The following is an 18317-nucleotide window of genomic DNA, read 5'->3' on the forward strand; positions in this document are numbered from 1 at the left end:
CTGGTGTCTACCTAATTGAAGAGCACAGGTCAAAAGCTTTAGGAAAAAGGTTAGAGCTGGAAATACAGGTTTGAGAAGTCATGAGATAGTAACAGTTAAAACCATGGGAGAAGATAAGATAGTCCGGGCAAAATTCTACATTTAAGAGTGAGAAAATAGGAGGATTGAGGAAAATCCTAGTCGAATGCTCGTTTAGTTTCCCCACACAGTCTGCTTTCCTTGATTATTATTGTAATTTTAAAATCATTTGTGTTTTCTTTTTTTTTTTTTTTGAGACGGAGTCTCACTCTGTCGCCCCGGCTGGAGTGCAGTGGCACAATCATGAGCTCACTGCAACCTCTGCCTCCCGGGTCCGAGCGATTCTCCTGCCTCAGCTTCCCGAATAGCTGGGGTTACAGGCACCCGCCACCACGTCCGGCTAATTTTTTTGTATTTTTAGTAGAGATGGGGTTTCACCGTGTTAGCCAGGATGGTCTCGATCTCCTGACCTCATGATCCGCCCACCTTGGCCTCCCAAAGTGCTGGGATTACAGGCGTAAGCCACCGCGCCAGGCCTTTTTTTTTTTTTTTTTTTTCTTGGAGACAGAGTTTCCCTCTGTCACCCTGGCTGGAGTGTGAGGCTTGATCGTGGCTCACTGCAACCTCCACCATCCCGGCTCAAGCGATTCTCCTGCCTCAGCCTCCCGAGTAACTGGGATTATAGGCGTGTGCCACCACACCGGGCTACTTTTTGTATTTTTAGTGGAGAAGGAGTTTCACCATGTTGGCCAGGCTGGTCTTGAACTCCTGACCTCAGGTAATCCACCCGCCTCGTCCTTCCAAAGTGCTGGGATTACAGGCATGAGCCACCGCGCCTGGCCAAAATCATTTGTTTGCTGAATGATATGAAGAATATGAATGAACAAAAAAAGTATTGAAAAAGATGAGTTGATGGCAAAGGGAGGGAATTAATGTTTAGTGCACACCTAAGTGGCGAGTAATGTTCAAAGCATTATATAAACTGTCTCATTTAATCTAACAAGAACCTTTTGAGGTCAATACGTTTTCCCAGTTTATAGAGGAGGAAACTAAGATTTATAAGGATCTCATGAATCAGAGAACTCTTAAGTGGCATCACTGGACTTCTGAAAGGAAGTCTGCCTGATGGACTCTAAGTCTCATCCTCTATCCTCCTAATGCATATAATGACGCATTTGTTATCTACTGACTTTTATAAAATAAACAAGGAGGCTTATGCGATTGTACAGCCCGAGTTAGCAGGAGATATGTTACCACTTTTGATCTGATTCCGGAAGCATTAACAGTCAGGTGCCCTGATCTTTATGTAATTAGCGCATATGATATGGGTATCATTTGTTGTGAAAGACACTAACTCATGATGTTTTTGTTTACGTGTATCTGTAAATATAATAATTTCTGTAGTTGGTTAATTTTTAGTTACGAAAAAATGAACCAAGATGTAGTCAAGATTTGGCTTAAATGTTGAACGCATAATTACCACAGAAAATTAAATAATGAGCTTTGTGACACCTTTCAGTTTCGCCAACAGACTGATAAAACCAGTACAAAGGGGGAGGGCCGGGACCGAGGGGGCGGGACGGTGAGAAACGGGAATCGAGCAAGCGCAGAACCAAACAGATGTTAATGGAGGCGTGAAGGCTACTGCGCTCTCACTTTCCGAACTGTCGTAAAGGCCCCTAGTGTCGTGCTCTCCTCGGTAGGGGAGGAGTTGGTTAGGCGGCGGCGGCGGCGAAGCGGCGGCGGCGGCGGTAGGGGAGCAGCGGCAGTGGCGGCGACGGCGAGGAGGTGTTCGGTCTGCGCAGCGTAGAAACGCCCGCAGCTTCAGAGAAGGAGTTCTTGTGGGACCAAATCAGGCATTCTGAACCCACGCCGGCTTAGCTGGGCCGAGTCCAGGCGCTGCCGCACGTACAGTTTTGGTGGTGGTGACAGACACTGCTCTTGACTCTAGGGGCCTGTTAGGCCGACGTCTGAGGCGCAGATCGCTGGCTCTCGACGCATTACTCTTTACGCCTTACATTTCTGTCTTCCTTCTTGGGTCAGTGATTCCCGGACCCTGGAAGAGAAGAGGGTGGCTAATGATTAAGGTGAGGGGAACGGGGGGAGGGGATCCATTGGAGGCCGCGCGTGCGCGCAACGGGGGAGGGGCCGGCCTGGAGGGGAGAAAGAGGAAGGGCTGCGGCCGCGGAAGGCTGGGGTCGGCGACCGGCCGGTTATCTCTGGCTCAGTGGTGATTTAGGGTCTGGGTCTCCGCAGACGATTTGTATTTGGGCAAGGCATTCGTCTACCGACACACCCACAGCCTACAGTGAGGAAGTGTGGGTGAGGGGATTTCTCTCCCTCTTCCGACTCTCCCTAGAGTCTCAGGATGGGGGCTGAGGACCGAGGCGTAGGAGTGCGATTTGACAATGGAGTGAAGGTAACCCGGACCCGGGGAGTTGGAGGGCGCTAAGTCAGCCCTGACGGCTAGGGAGCCGCCTGCTGCTGCTGTGATCAAGGAAACGTAGTCCGCGGAACAGCTGAAATACAGACGCGTCCGATTTTGTATGGAGTTGGCTTGTTGGTCATTTAAAAAGAAGCTGGATGTTTTTACTATTGTCCTTTGATAATTTATCAGAGAGTGTCAGTGCTGTAGTGGGAATATCTGTTCAGTGCAGCAGAAATAGATTTGTCACAACAGTTCTTAAATAGGTTATAGTAGATGTTTACAGAGGGTATTTCTCAACCCAAGTGTAAGTTTTGATTATTCAAAAAATACCAGGAAGTATAGGGTATTCATTTAATTTGTTCATGTGTGTAGTGTGGGGTGATTCCATTGTATTGCTGTAAGCTTTCCTGTTTTTTGATTTACGTGCGGCATTAATTTAGAATTCTCTTGAATGGTAAGATGCCAACTTACATAGACTATGTTTTGTAGGAGTTGCTGTAGCTTTTGAACCTGACAATGTAAACTTTATTTCATTTGGTATTTTATTTATAATTTTCTTGTTTTAGGGGCCTCTTCAACTAAAAAGAACAAACTGGGAAAAGATAAGCTAAGGTTCCATTTCCTTTCGCATTTTTGTTGTGTGTGTGTGTGTGAGATGCTTGTAAATGCTTGAATGTGATTTTGAGATTACTATACACAAGTTCTGTAACACTGGACTTAGCTTTATTACAGTAAAGATACACCTTTTGATCGTTTGTTACTGTATGTATTTTTGTAAAAATCTTCATGTCAGTATAAGCCACATTGTTTCATCCTAGTCTGGTTATATTTGTGAGGTAAAACGGGTGGATAAGAAGGAGGTCCTTTTACTTTTAAAATAATTTTAAGTTGATTTTTTAAAAGCCTTGATTTATCTTATTTTGGACACTTTCTTGCCATTTAACCTTGGACAAATGACTTTATCATCTCTCTCCTGCTCATTTGTTTGTGACCAAAGATTCGCAATAGTATTCTAAGAATTGATGAGGGTGTTTGTAAATTGGTCTAAATAATATTATAGGAAAAAGTAGGAAGAGTAAGTCTCTCCTAGTTTATCACGAGTGCTATATCATGTGCAGATCCTTCTGTCACTTTTTAACTTTTGTTTGCTGTCTGTTGGCCACATGTTTGCTACTTATTTCACCTGACATAGAATTGGTTTTTAAAGAAAGGTATAAACAAAGTGACTCCATTTTGGTGAAAAATGCATTACAACAGAGGTTACACCTTAACGAATTTCACTGGGGGTACTCCGTTTCTACAGATTATTGAGAGAGAGCTAGTCTGATGTTTAAGAGAACAGCACCTTGCTTGTATAAAGCTAAGGTATAGTCATTTAGCAGATACTCCTAGTTATTTTACTTTAAAATAAAAAATATAAAAGAAACTAATTGAATCAAACCGTTTAGATTTTTAGATACTTTTTTGTTGTTGTTATAGTTTAAAGAGGGGTTTCTGTATCATGCTTTACTTGAGGCATACTTATGTGCCCTTCTTTTGCCTTTTTCTCCCCTTTTGGGCTAAGACTTCAGTAGGAAATAAAAGAGACTATCTGAAAAACGATAGAAGTTAAAATATGTTATAACCTGACATTAACATTCTATGGATAACATTATCTTATGAAATAATATAGGACTAGAGACAGAAGATCTAGATTTTAGATCTATCTTTGCTTGCTATACATTAGATCTCCGAGTTTATTGTTAACCCTCCTTAGGCTTCAGGTCTCTCTGTTTAAGTGAGTATTGTAGAATAGATAACTCTGGTTTTCTCTAGGTCCCAAATCTAACGGTTTGTATGTCTAGTTAGGTTTTTGGTATTCGTTGTTTTATTCGTCGTAATCGAATCCCCAGAAAGAAATGCTATACAGAAAGCATCAATTCCCTCATGAAATGTGTGTGTGTAAAACCTATGATGAAACTGTGGGCCAGGTGTGGTGGCTGACCCCTGTAATCCCAGCACTTTGGGAGGCCAAGGCGGGTGGATCACTTGAGGTCAGGAGTTCGAGACCACACTGGCCAAAATGGTGAAACCCCATCTCTACTGAAAATACGAAAAATTAGCCGAGCTTAGTGGTATGTGCCTGTAGTTCCAGCTGCTTGGGAAGCTGAGGCAGGAGAATGGCTTAAACCTGGGAGGCGGAGGTTGCAGTGAGCTGAGATTGTGCCTCTCACTGCACTCCAGCTTGGGCAACAGGGCGAGACTGTTTCTCAAAACAAACAAACAAACAATGATTGTTGTTCCACATATTATTGTTATTGTTGTCCCGTTGTAGATATTAATTACTCAAGCTGTAATAGCTTTCAGATGGTACTAAAAATGAAACTTTTTATTACTCCTGGTAACATTTTAAAAATCGTCCTGAATACTTTGTTTTTCTTTCAGAAACCTGTAATTATTGTTCGGTAAAAGTCCACAGTTACATTTGGATGTCTTATACCTCTGTTTGCTTCTTTCCTACATCCTACAGATTCTTGGTAACAGCTGGCTCAGGTTTCTACAGGTACTCAATTTATGTCATTACACAAGGAGTGAATTACAAATGTTTAAAGACAAATATTTAGCTGAGGCTGGGGGCGCTTGCTCACGCCTGTAATCCCAGCACTTTGGGAAACCGAGGCGGGTGGATCATGAGGTCGGGGGTTCGAGACCAGCCAGGCCAATGTGGTGAAACCCTGTCTCTACTAAAAAAAAATACAAAAATTAGCCGGGCATGGTGGTGGCACGTGCCTGTAATCCCAGCTGCTCGGGAGGCTAAGGCAGAATTGTTTGAACCCGGGAGGTGGAGGTTTCAGTGAGCTGAGATCATGCCACTGCACTCCAACCTGGGTGACAGAGCAAGACTCCATCTCAAAAAAAAAAAAAAACAAAACAACAAAAAAGTCTCCAAATACTTAGCTGAGCTTACATTTTAAAGAGCAGTACTGCATTATTATGCAGATAACATTTATTGAATGTCTCATGTTCTAGGCACAGTCACTGTTCTTCAGTGAAGGCACTCTGCCTTCATGGAGCTGACATTCTGTTGTGTGTGGGGGAACGTAATAAACAGAATGGTTTCAGGTAGTGGTAAGTGCCGTGAGAAAAATAGGATCATGTGATATGGCATGGAGGGAAATGGTTTTACTATAGATTGAGTGGTTAGGGAGGGCCTTTTTAGAGGTGGTAATTTGACCTGTGACTGCAATTACTAGAAAAAATCAGCCATACTGACGATTTGGAGGAAGACTGCTACAGATAGCAGGAACAGCAAATGCATTAGATGAGGTTTGATTCTAGAGAATCTACAAATGTAAATTAATTATTTGGTTTGTCTGTTAAGCTTTTCATATTTGCGGCCAGATGATGCAGACAGATTAAAATTATTTTATGTGTAGTAACCAAATATAATATGTTGGTGTTGTTTAAACCCTGACTCAAACCAATTGTAGAAAGTCATTTTTGGAACACTGGGGGAAATCTGGATATGGATGGGTATTATATGATATCAAGGAGTTATTGTAACTTTGTTAGGGATGATAATGGCATTATGTTTATGTAAGAAAATGCCCGCTTTTTATTAGTGATAGAGACTGAAGAATTAGGGAGAAAGCTTGCAAATGTCTGGTATTTTATTTTATTTTATTTTGAGATGGAGTTTCCCTCTTGTTGCCCAAGCTGCAGTACAGTGGCGTGATCTCAGCTCACTGCAGCCTCCACCTCCTGGATTCAAGCAATTCTACTGCCTCAGGCTCCCGAGTAGCTGGAATTACAGGAGCGTGCCACCATGCCTGCTGACTTTTTGTATTTTTAGTAGAAACAGGGTTTCACCATGTTAGCCAGGCTGGTCTTGAACTCCTGATCTCAGGTGATCTGTCCGTCTTGGCCTCCCGAAGTGCTGGGAAAGGCGTGAGCCACCGTGCCCAGAGATGTCTGTTATTTTAAACAGATACCAGATAAAAACCAAAAAAAACAGTGGAGGGAGATGAGATAGATGAAGCAGGTCAGGCACAATCTGGATAATTGTTGGGCTGGGGTGATGGGTACATGGATATTAATAATATTGTTCTCTGCTTTTGTGAGGTTTGAAAATGTTCATATTTTAAAATATATTTTTTTGGCTGGGCCCAGTGGCTCATGCCTGTAATCCCAGCACTTTGGGAGGCTCAGGAAGGTGGATTGCTTGAGCCTAGGAGTTCGAGACCAGCCTGGGTAACGTGATCAAATTCTGTCTGTACCAAAAAATTACAAAAATTAGACAGGCATAATGACACATGCCTGTAGTCCCAGCTACTGGGGAGGCTAAGGTGAGAGGATGGCTTGAGCCCAGGAGGCAGAGGTTGCCATGAGCTGAGATTGTGCCACTGCACTCCAGCTACTTGGGAGGCTGAGGTGAGAGGATGGCTTGAACCCAGGAGGTAGAGGTTGCAATGAGTCGAGATTGTGCCACTGCACTCCATCCAACCTGGGTGACAAAGCCAGCAGACCCTATCTCAAATGAGTAAATGAAATACAGTAAAATAATATTTTTTTGAAAATGTTCATTCGTATTTAAGCTGGACATGGTGGTGCACACACCTGTAATCCTAGCACTTTGGGAGGCTGAGACAGGTGGCTCACCTGAGGTCAGGAATTTGAGACCAGCCTGCCCAACATGGCAAAACCCTGTCTTTACCAAAAAATACAAAAAGTAGGTGGGCATGGTGGCGGGTGCTTGTAATCCCAGCTACTCGGGAGGTTGAGGCGGAAGAATGACTTGAATCCAAGAGGCAGAGGTTGCAGTGAGCCAAGATTGCGCCACTGCACTCCAGTCTGGGTGACAGAGTAAGATTCCATTTCAAGAAGAAAAAGAAAATGTTCAATCATATTTAAAAATGTTTTAAAATAATTTGTAAAAGTGGCCAGGTGAAATGGCTCACGCCTGTAATCCCAGCACTTTGGGAGGCCGAGGCGAGTGGATCGAGACCAGCCTAGCCAACATGTTGAAACCTGGTCTCTACTAAAAACACAAAAATAAAGAAAATAAAAATACAAATACAAAAATTAGCTGGACGTGGTGGTGGGTGCCTATAATCGCAGCTACTTGGGAGGCTGAGATAGGAGAATCGCTTGAACCCAGGAGGTGGAGGTTGCAGTGAGCTGAGATTGTGCCACTGCACTCTAACCTGGGTGACAGAGTGAGACTCTGTGTCAAAAAAAATTTGTAAAAGTACCATATTTAATTGTCTCTTCCCTCCCCCGTTTCTTTTCATTTTGATAAAATACAGTGTTTTGTTTCTATTTGTAAATGTTCAGTATTTATTCAACAAACAGGAGTGTTGTATTTCAGGCACTGTGCCAGTGCTTGAGTTACAACAAAGGGCAGGCTCTTAACACCTGCCTGTAAGGGGCTTATGGCTTGCTGGTGGAAAGGAGAGTTCAGCAGTGTGGATTGTGTTAACATGGAAAAGATTTCTGTATTTTCCTGAGGGCATACAGGATTAGCATCTTAGTTTAGTCTGTATGTGATTGGATTCTTAAAAAATATTTTTCCTTCTCTACAGAATACAAAATTTAAGAAATTCTGTATATGGCTAGATGTCAAGTCTGAATCAGTGTTGTAGTCATTTTCCTTATTCATATGTACTATAGGGCACTCGAATAAATTATTTATTATCTTTTGACATCCCAATTTGTTGTTACTTTAATTAATTAATTTTTTTTTTGGACAGAGTCTCACTCTGTGGCCCAGGCTGGCGTGCAGTGGTCCCATCTTGGCTCATTGTCACCTCCACCTCCCAGGTTGAAGTGATTCTCCTGACTCAGCCTTCCAAGTAGCTGGAGTTAGAGGTGCATGCCACCACGCCCAGCTTATATTTTATATTTTTGGTAGAGACGGGGTTTCATTATGTTGGCCAGGCTGGTCTTGAACTGCTGACATCAAGTGATCCGCCCGCCTCGGCCTCCCAATGTGCTGGGATTACAGTCGTGAGCCACCATGCCCGGCTACTTAAATTTTTTTTTTTGACATAATTTCAAACTTACAGAAAGATTTGAAAAATAGTACTGAGAACTCCTGAATACCCATTATTCAGATTCACCAATTTTTAATGTTGTCATACTTGCCTCTTATTTTCTCTCTTTTTTTTTTTTTTTTTTTTTTTTGAGATGGAATCTTGCTGTGTTACCCAGGCTGGAGTGCAGTGGTGCGATCTCGGCTCGCTGTAACCTCTGTCTCCCAGGTTCAAGTGATTCTCCTGCCTCAGCCTCCTAAGTAGCTGAGATTACAGGTGCCCGCCACCATGCCCAGCTAATTTTTGTATTTGAGTTAGAGACGAGGTTTCACCATCTTGGCCAGGGTGGTCTCAAATCCCTGACCTCAAGTGATCAGCCTACTTCAGCCTTCCAAAGTGCTGGGACTATAGGCATGAGCCACTGTGTCTGGCCCCTTATTCTCTTTTGAATCATTTAAAAGGAATTTGCTTACATTATGCCCATTACATTACATTATGCCTATTTGTTTCTAAATATTCACTGTGTATTGTGTTCTTTTGCATTATCACTGCACCAGTTACCAAATTCAGGAAATTTAACTTTGATAATATTAATCTACAGCTCATTTTCCAGTTTTGTCAAATTGTCCCAATAATAGCATTTATCCCTTTACAGCATTTTCCTCATAGGACCCAGTTCAGGATCACAAAATGCCTTTAGTTTTCATATCTCTTTAGTCTCCTGTAATGTGGAACAGTGCACCTAATAAGCAATCTGTGGGGATAACTTTGAGATAGTGCAGATACTCTGCTCCTCATCAGATCATCCTGTTCCTCATCACTCCCCACATCCCCCAAGGCCCATGTAGCATCCATTGATGTTTCTTGCGTATACTCATCTCTACTCTGATGGTTGGAAAGGGTTTATTTTGTAACTCATCCATTTTCTTCACTAATGGACATTCTTTTATAAGGAAGAGACATTCTTTTATCTGATTAATATAGAATCGTGTGTTCCCTGTTTTATTCAGTGGGTTATAACCCATTATTACCTTTATTTTGTCCATTAGGAGCCTTTCCACGTGGGCTCCTGTATCTTTTTAACATGCCCTCTTTTTTGTTTTTGAGACGGAGTCTCACTCTGTCGCCCCAGGCCAGAGTGCAGTGGTGCAATCTTGGCTCACTGCAACCTCCGCCTTCCAGGTTCAAGCAATTCTCTGCCTCAGCCTCCCAAGTAGCTGGGATTATAGGCATCTGCCACCACCCCTGGCTAATTTTTGTATTTTTAGTAGAGACGGGGTTTCACCATCTTGGCCAGGCTGGTCTTGAACTCCTGACCTCGTGATCCCCCGCCTTGGCCTCCCAAAGTGCTCGGATTACAGGCATGAGCCTCCATGCCCAGCCTTTTCTTAAAAAAAGTATTTCCTGTGTTTCTGGCACAGCAAGATGTTGCAAGCGCATCTTGTTTCTTTCCTGTGTCAGTCTTGGAATGAGCCATTTTCCATGGAACCCTGGTTAATTTTAGTGGGCAATCCAATTTGGTGTTGTTGCGTTATTTATATACAGGAAGAACCTCTTTTTTACTGCATCAGGAAATCACTAGGAAACTAAATTTAAATTAGATTTTTGGTAGTAAGTTTATATTTCTTTGAAGATTTTATGAAATAATCACCTAAGATTCAGCAATTTATTATCATAAAGCAATTTTTTTCTTGTTTTGTTTTTCAAATACATGATGAGTTATGTTCTGATACGTTCTTAATTGTGATCATGTGAAATGAAGAAAAGATTGTGTGTGTGTGTTTAGCCACTTAACTGTTTATTAAAAAACTAAAGTTTATACTTTTAACTAAGTCATCAGACGTTCTAATCTGAAGAAAACTGTTGCTTTTCAATGAAATTTAAAATGAATTTTAAAAATTGGGCTGGGTGTGGTAGCTCACACCTGTAATCCCAGCACTTTGGGAGGCCGAGGCAGATGGATCACTTGAGGCCAGGAGTTGAAGATTAGTCTGGCCAACCTGGTTAAACCCCGCCTCTACTAAAAAATACAAAAAAAGTAGCCAAGCGGGGTGGTACATGCCTGTAATCCCAGCTACTCAGGTGGCTGGGGGCAGGAGAATCGCTTGAACCTGGGAAGTGGAGGTTGCAGTAAGCGGAGATCACGCCACTGTACTCCAGCCTGGGCAACAGAGCAAGACTCTGTCTTATAAATAAATAAATAAATAAATAAATAAATAAATAAATAAATAAATAAAGTTATAAAACAGAATTTCTGTATGTGATTGAAAACTCACCAGTACATTCTTTTTTTTTTTTCCCCCGGGCACTTACTGTTACATCTTGGTATATTTCTTTTTTTTTTTTTTTTTTTTTTTTTTTTTTTTTTTTTTTTTTGAGACGGAGTCTCGCTCTGCTGCCCAGGCTGGAGTGCAGTGGCCGGATCTCAGCTCACTGCAAGCTCCGCCTCCCGGGTTGACGCCATTCTCCTGCCTCAGCCTCCCGAGTAGCTGGGACTACAGGCGCCCGCCAGGTCGCCCGGCTAGTTTTTTGTATTTTTAGTAGAGACGGGGTTTCACCATGTTAGCCAGGATGGTCTCGATCTCCTGACCTCGTGATCCGCCCGTCTCGGCCTCCCAAAGTGCTGGGATTACAGGCTTGAGCCACCGCGCCCGGCCATCTTGGTATATTTCTTAGCCAGTTTCTTACCTGTGTATGGATATTTGCTTTATTTACTTATTCAACCTAACTTAATATGTGTTTTTTCAAAGTAATATTTTGAATATTTTAAATTTTCAACTAATTAATATCTGTACACGGTTTTAAAAGTCAATTTCAAAAGACTTATAATGAAAAAAGTGGTTTCCTATGCCACTCTCCTAATCCCCTAGTTGTACTGGTTAAACAGAAACATTTAGCTCTCAAAAATTATTTTTCTAGTCTATACCTTTATATTTCTAAGTAGTATGTTCATATTTCTCTGGATTATGTACTTATATTTCTACTAATATGCGTAATTTCTACTTTTAATCTCAGTTTAAATGTCTTTTTTTAAGTTAATTTTTTTAGAGAAAAGTAATATATACAAAGTGTACCAAATTTATACGGTACAGAGAATGTACACGGAAAAAAACAAGGCTCCTTGCCATTCTTGTCTTCCTATGTCCCAAGTCTTTTCTCTGAAGTTATATCTCTTTCCTCCTGTATTTTATGTGTACATCCAGTGTAGTGGTTCTCAGAGTGTGGTCTGTGGACTCTTGAAGTGGCTCTTCAAGTGTTCAGGAGGTCTACCAGGTTGAAACTATTTCAGAATAATACCAAGTTCTCGTTTTCTATGTAACTGATACGAACATAAGTTGACGTTTGCACTGATGGTACAAAAAACAATGGTGCATTAAACTACTGGCCCTGTAGCACAAATCAAGACAGTGGCCAAACTGCATTAATAATCACTATATTTGTCGTGATTACAGTTTGCAGTAAAAAAAAAAAAAAAAAAGAGGGCTGGGCATGGTGGCTCATGCCTGTAATCCCAGCACTTTGGGAGGCTAAGGCAAGTACATCACGAGGTCAAGAGATCAAGACCATCCTGGCCAACATGGTGAAACCCCGTCTCTACTAAAAATACAAAATTAGCAGGGCGTGGTGGCACATGCCTGTAATTCCAACTACTTGGGAGGCTGAGGCAGGAGGATGGCTTGAACCCAGAAGGCAGAGGTTGCAGTGAGCCGAGATTGCATCACTGCACTCCAGCCTGGTGACAGTGTGAAACTGTTTCAAAAAAAAAATAAAAATTGTTAATTTATTAATGTTGATTCTTTTTTTTTTTTTATTATACTTTTAAGTTCTAGGGTACATGTGCATAACGTGCAGGTTTGTTACATATGTATACTTGTGCCATGTTGGTGTGCTGCACCCATCAACTCATCAGCACCTATCAACTCGTCATTTACATCAGGTATAACTCCCAATGCAATCCCTCCCCCCTCCCCCCTCCCCATGATAGGCCCCGATGTGTGGTGTTTCCCTTCCTGAGTCCAAGTGATGTCATTGTTCAGTTCCCTCCTATGAGTGAGAACATGCGGTGTCTGGTTTTCTGTTCCTGTGATAGTTTGCTAAGAATGATGGTTTCCGGCTGCATCCATGTCCCTACAAAGGACACAAACTCATCCTTTTTTATGGCTGCATAGTATTCCATGGTGTATATGTGCCACATTTTCTTAATCCAGTCTGTCACTGATGGACATTTGGGTTGATTCCAAGTCTTTGCTATTGTGAATAGTGCCGCAATAAACATACATGTGCATGTGTCCTTATAGCAGCATGATTTATAATCCTTTGGGTATATACCCAGTAGTGGGATGTCTGGGTCATATGGTACATCTAGTTCTAGATCCTTGAGGAATTGCCATACTGTTTTCCATAATGGTTGAACTCGTTTACAATCCCACCAACAGTGTAAAAGTGTTCCTAGTTCTCCATATCCTCTCCAGCACCTGTTGTTTCCTGACTTTTTAATGATTGCCATTCTAAGTGGTGTGAGATGGTATCTCATTGTGGTTTTGATTTGCATTTCTTTGATGGCGAGTGATGATGAGCATTTTTTCATGTGTCTGTTGGCTGTATGAATGTCTTCTTTTGAGAAATGTCTGTTCATATCCTTTGCCCACTTTTTGATGGGGTTGTTTGTTTTTTTCTTGTAAATTTGTTTGAGTTCTTTGTAGGTTCTGGATATTAGCCCTTTGTCAGATGAGTAGATTGCAAAAATTTTCTCCCATTCTGTAGGTTGCCTGTTCACTCTGATGGTAGTTTCTTTTGCTGTGCAGAAGCTCTTTAGTTTAATTAGATCCCATTTGTCAATTTTGGCTTTTGCTGCCGTTGCTTTTGGTGTTTCAGACATGAAGTCCTTGCCCATGCCTATGTCCTGAATGGTACTACCTAGGTTTTCTTCTAGGGTTTTTATGGTATTAGGTCTAACATTTAATTCTCTAATCCATCTTGAATTAATTTTCGTATAAGGAGTAAGGAAAGGATCCAATTTCAGCTTTCTACTTATGGCTAGCCAATTTTCCCAGCACCATTTATTAAATAGGGAATCCTTTCCCCATTTCTTGTTTCTCTCAGGTTTGTCAAAGATCAGATGGCTGTAGATGTGTGGTATCATTTCTGAGGACTCTGTTCTGTTCCATTGGTCTATATCTGTGTTTTGGTACCAGTACCATGCTGTTTTGGTTACTGTAGCCTTGTAGTATAGTTTGAAGTCAGGTAGCGTGATGCCTCCAGCTTTGTCCTTTTGACTTAGGATTGTCTTGGCAATGCGGGCTCTTTTTTGGTTCCATATGAACTTTAAAGCCGTTTTTTCCAATTCTGTGAAGAAACTCATTGGTAGCTTGATGGGGATGGCATTGAATCTATAAATGACCTTGGGCAGTATGGCCATTTTCACGATATTGATTCTTCCTATCCATGAGCATGGTATGTTCTTCCATTTGTTTGTGTCCTCTTTGATTTCACTGAGCAGTGGTTTGTAGTTCTCCTTGAAGAGGTCCTTTACATCCCTTGTAAGTTGGATTCCTAGGTATTTTATTCTCTTTGGAGCAATTGTGAATGGAAGTTCATTCATGATTTGGCTCTCTGTTTGTCTGTTACTGGTGTATAAGAATGCTTGTGATTTTTGCACATTAATTTTGTATCCTGAGACTTTGCTGAAGTTGCTTATCAGCTTAAGGAGATTTTGGGCTGAGACGATGGGGTTTTCTAAATATACAATCATGTCATCTGCAAACAGGGACAATTTGACTTCTTCTTTTCCTAACTGGATACCCTTGATTTCTTTCTCTTGCCTGATTGCGCTAGCCAGAACTTCCAACACTATGTTGAATAGGAGTGGTGAGAGAGGGCATCCCTGTCTTGTGCCAGTTTTCAAAGGGAATTTTTCCAGTTTTTGCCCATTCAGTATGATATTGACTGTGGGTCTGTCATAAATAGCTCTTATTATTTTGAGGTACATTCCATCAATACCGAATTTATTGAGCGTTTTTAGCATGAAGGGCTGTTGAATTTTGTCAGAAGCCTTTCTGCATCTATTAAGATAACCATGTGGTTCTTGTCTTTGGTTCTGTTTATATGCTGGATTACGTTTATTGATTTGCGAATGTTGAACCAGCCTTGCATCCCAGGGATGAAGCCCACTTGATCATGGTGGATAAGCTTTTTGATGTGCTGCTGAATCCGGTTTGCCAGTATTTTATTGAGGATTTTTGCATCGATGTTCATCAGGGATATTGGTCTAAAATTTTCTTTTTTTGTTGTGTCTCTGCCAGGCTTTGGTATCAGGATGATGTTGGCCTCATAAAATGAGTTAGGGAGGATTCCCTGTTTTTCTATTGATTGGAATAGTTTCAGAAGGAATGGTACCAGCTCCTCCTTGTACCTCTGGTAGAATTCAGCTGTGAATCCATCTGGTCCTGGACCTTTTTTTGGTTGGTAGGCTATTAATTATTGCCTCAATTTCAGAGCCTGCTATTGGTCTATTCAGGGATTCAACTTCTTCCTGGTTTAGTCCTGGAAGAGTGTAAGTGTCCAGGAAATTATCCATTTCTTCTAGATTTTCTAGTTGATTTGCGTAGAGGTGTTTATAGTATTCTCTGATGGTAGTTTGTATTTCTGTGGGGTCGGTGGTGATATCCCCTTTATCATTTTTTATTGTGTCTATTTGATTCTTCTCTCTTTTCTTCTTTATTAGTCTTGCTAGCGGTCTGTCAATTTTGTTGATTTTTTCAAAAAACCAACTCCTGGATTCATTGATTTTTTTGGAGGGTTTTTTGTGTCTCTATCTCCTTCAGTTCTGCTCTGATCTTAGTTATTTCTTGCCTTCTGCTAGCTTTTGAATGTGTTTGCTCTTGCTTCTCCAGTTCTTTTAATTGTGATGTTAGAGTGTCAATTTTAGATCTTTCCAGCTTTCTCTTGTGGACATTTAGTGCTATAAATTTCCCTCTACACACTGCTTTAAATGTGTCCCAGAGATTCTGGTATGTTGTATTTTTGTTCTCATTGGTTTCAAAGAACATCTTGATTTCTGCCTTCATTTCGTTATGTACCCAGTAGTCATTCAGGAGCAGGTTGTTCAGTTTCCATGTAGTTGAGCGGTTTTGATTGAGTTTCTTAGTCCTGAGTTCTAGTTTGATTGCACTGTGGTCTGAGAGACAGTTTGTTATAATTTCTGTTCTTTTACATTTGCTGAGGAGTGCTTTACTTCCAATTATGTGGTCAATTTTGGAATAAGTGCGATGTGGTGCTGAGAAGAATGTATATTCTGTTGATTTGGGGTGGAGAGTCCTATAGATGTCTATTAGGTCCGCTTGGTGCAGAGATGAGTTCAATTCCTGGATATCCTTGTTAACTTTCTGTCTCGTTGATCTGTCTAATGTTGACAGTGGAGTGTTGAAGTCTCCCATTATTATTGTATGGGAGTCTAAGTCTCTTTGTAAGTCTCTAAGGACTTGCTTTATGAATTTGGGTGCTCCTGTATTGGGTGCATATATATTTAGGATAGTTAGCTCTTCCTGTTGAATTGATCCCTTTACCATTATGTAATGGCCTTCTTTGTCTCTTTGGATCTTTGATGGTTTAAAGTCTATTTTATCAGAGACTAGGATTGCAACCCCTGCTTTTTTTTGTTCTCCATTTGCTTGGTAGATCTTCCTCCATCCCTTTATTTTGAGCCTATGTATGTCTCTGCATGTGAGATGGGTCTCCTGAATACAGCAGACTGATGGGTCTTGACTCTTTATCCAGTTTGCCAGTCTGTGTCTTTTAATTGGAGCATTTAGTCCATTAACATTTAAGGTTAATATTGTTATGTGTGAACTTGATCCTGCCGTTATGGTATTAACTGGTTATTTTGCTCGTTAGTTGATGCAGTTTCTTCCTAGCCTCAATGGTCTTTACATTTTGGCATGTTTTTGCAATGGCTGGTACCGGTTGTTCCTTTCCATGTTTAGGGCTTCCTTCAGGGTCTCTTGTAAGGCAGGCCTGGTGGTGACAAAATCTCTAAGCATTTGCTTATCTGTAAAGGATTTTATTTCTCCTTCACTTATGAAACTTAGTTTGGCTGGATATGAAATTCTGGGTTTAAAATTCTTTTCTTTAAGAATGTTGAATATTGGCCCCCACTCTCTTCTGGCTTGTAGAGTTTCTGCCGAGAGGTCTGCTGTTAGTCTGATGGGCTTCCCTTTGTGGGTAACCCGACCTTTCTCTCTGGCTGCCCTTAAGATTTTTTCCTTCATTTCAACTTTGGTGAATCTGGCAATTATGTGTCTTGGAGTTGCTCTTCTCGAGGAGTATCTTTGTGGTGTTCTCTGTATTTCCTGAATTTGAATGTTGGCCTGCCCTACTAGGTTGGGGAAGTTCTCCTGGATGATATCCTGAAGAGTGTTTTCCAAGTTGGTTCCATTTTCCCCCTCACTTTCAGGCACCCCAATCAGACGTAGATTTGGTCTTTTTACATAATCCCATACTTCTTGCAGGCTTTGTTCATTTCTTTTTCTTCTTTTTTCTTTTGGTTTCTCTTCTCGCTTCATTTCATTCATTTGATCCTCAATCGCTGATACTCTTTCTTCCAGTTGATCGAGTCAGTTACTGAAGCTTGTGGATTTGTCACGTATTTCTCGTGTCATGGTTTTCATCTCTGTCATTTCGTTTATGACCTTCTCTGTATTAATTATTCTAGCTATCAATTCTTCCACTCTTTTTTCAAGATTTTTAGTTTCTTTGCGCTGGGTACGTAATTCCTCCTTTAGCTCTGAGAGGTTTGATGGGCTGAAGCCGCCTTCTCTCATCTCGTCAAAGTCATTCTCTGACCAGCTTTGATCTGTTGCTGGCGATGAGCTGCGCTCCTTTGCAGGGGGAGATGCGCTCTTATTTTTTGAATTTCCAGCTTTTCTGCCCTGCTTTTTCCCCATCTTTGTGGTTTTATCTGCCTCTGGTCTTTGATGATGGTGAGGTACTGATGGGGTTTTGGTATAGGTGTCCTTCCTGTTTGATAGTTTTCCTTCTAACAGTCAGGACCCTCAGCTGTAGGTCTGTTGGAGATTGCTTGAGGTCCACTCCAGACCCTGTTTGCCTGGGTATCAGCAGCAGAGGTTGCAGAAGATAGAATATTGCTGAACAGCGAGTGTACCTGTCTGATTCTTACTTTGGAAGCTTCCTCTCAGGGGTGTACTCCACCCTGTGAGGTGTGGGGTGTCAGACTGCCCCTAGTGGGGGATGTCTCCCAGTTAGGCTACTCAGGGGTCAGGGACCCACTTGAGCAGGCAGTGTGTCCCTTCTCAGATCTCACCCTCCGTGCTGGGAGATCCACTGCTCTCTTCAAAGCTGTCAGACAGAGTCTTTTGCGTCTGCACACGTTTCTGCTGCTTTTTTTGTTGTTGTTGTTTAGCTGTGCCCTGTCCCCAGAGGTGGAGTCTACAGAGACAGGCAGGTTTCCTTGAGCTGCTGTGAGCTCCACCCAGTTCGAGCTTCCCAGCGGCTTTGTTTACCTATTTAAGCCTCAGCAATGGCGGGTGCCCCACCCCCAGCCTCGCTGCTGCCTTGCGGTTAGATCGCAGACTGCTGTGCTAGCAATGAGGGAGGCTCCGTGGCCGTGGGACCCTCCCGGCCAGGTGTGGGTATAATCTCCTGGTGTGCCCGTTTGCTTAAAGTGCAGTATTGGGGTGGGAGTTACCCGATTTTCCAGGTGTTGTGTGTCTCAGTTCCCCTGGCTAGGAAAAGGGATTCCCTTCCCCCTTGCGCTTCCCAGGTGAGGCGATGTCTCGCCCTGCTTCAGCTCTTGCTGGTTGGGCTGCAGCAGCTGACCAGCACCGATTGTCCGGCACTCCCTA

General features: G+C 42.0%; 1 protein-coding gene across 9 annotated transcripts in view; it reads left to right on the top strand.

Moving 5' to 3' along the window:
* Positions 1-1699: 1699 nt before the first annotated feature.
* RNF111 (ring finger protein 111) overlaps positions 1700-18317 on the top strand; it is a 118781-nt gene continuing 102163 nt past the window's right edge. For 7 of the 9 annotated variants that reach the window (XM_030930928.1, XM_030930924.1, XM_030930929.1 and 4 more), the window contains exon 1: positions 1700-2105. The gene's annotated coding sequence lies outside the window, so the exon portion shown is untranslated. Of the gene's footprint in view, positions 2106-2202; positions 2438-18317 lie in introns of those variants that run through there. The other 2 variants (XM_030930926.1, XM_030930925.1) reach the window with 2 other exon arrangements.

This window comes from Rhinopithecus roxellana, chromosome 5 (genome assembly GCF_007565055.1).
Source record: "Rhinopithecus roxellana isolate Shanxi Qingling chromosome 5, ASM756505v1, whole genome shotgun sequence".
NCBI classification, from domain to species: domain Eukaryota; kingdom Metazoa; phylum Chordata; class Mammalia; order Primates; family Cercopithecidae; genus Rhinopithecus; species Rhinopithecus roxellana.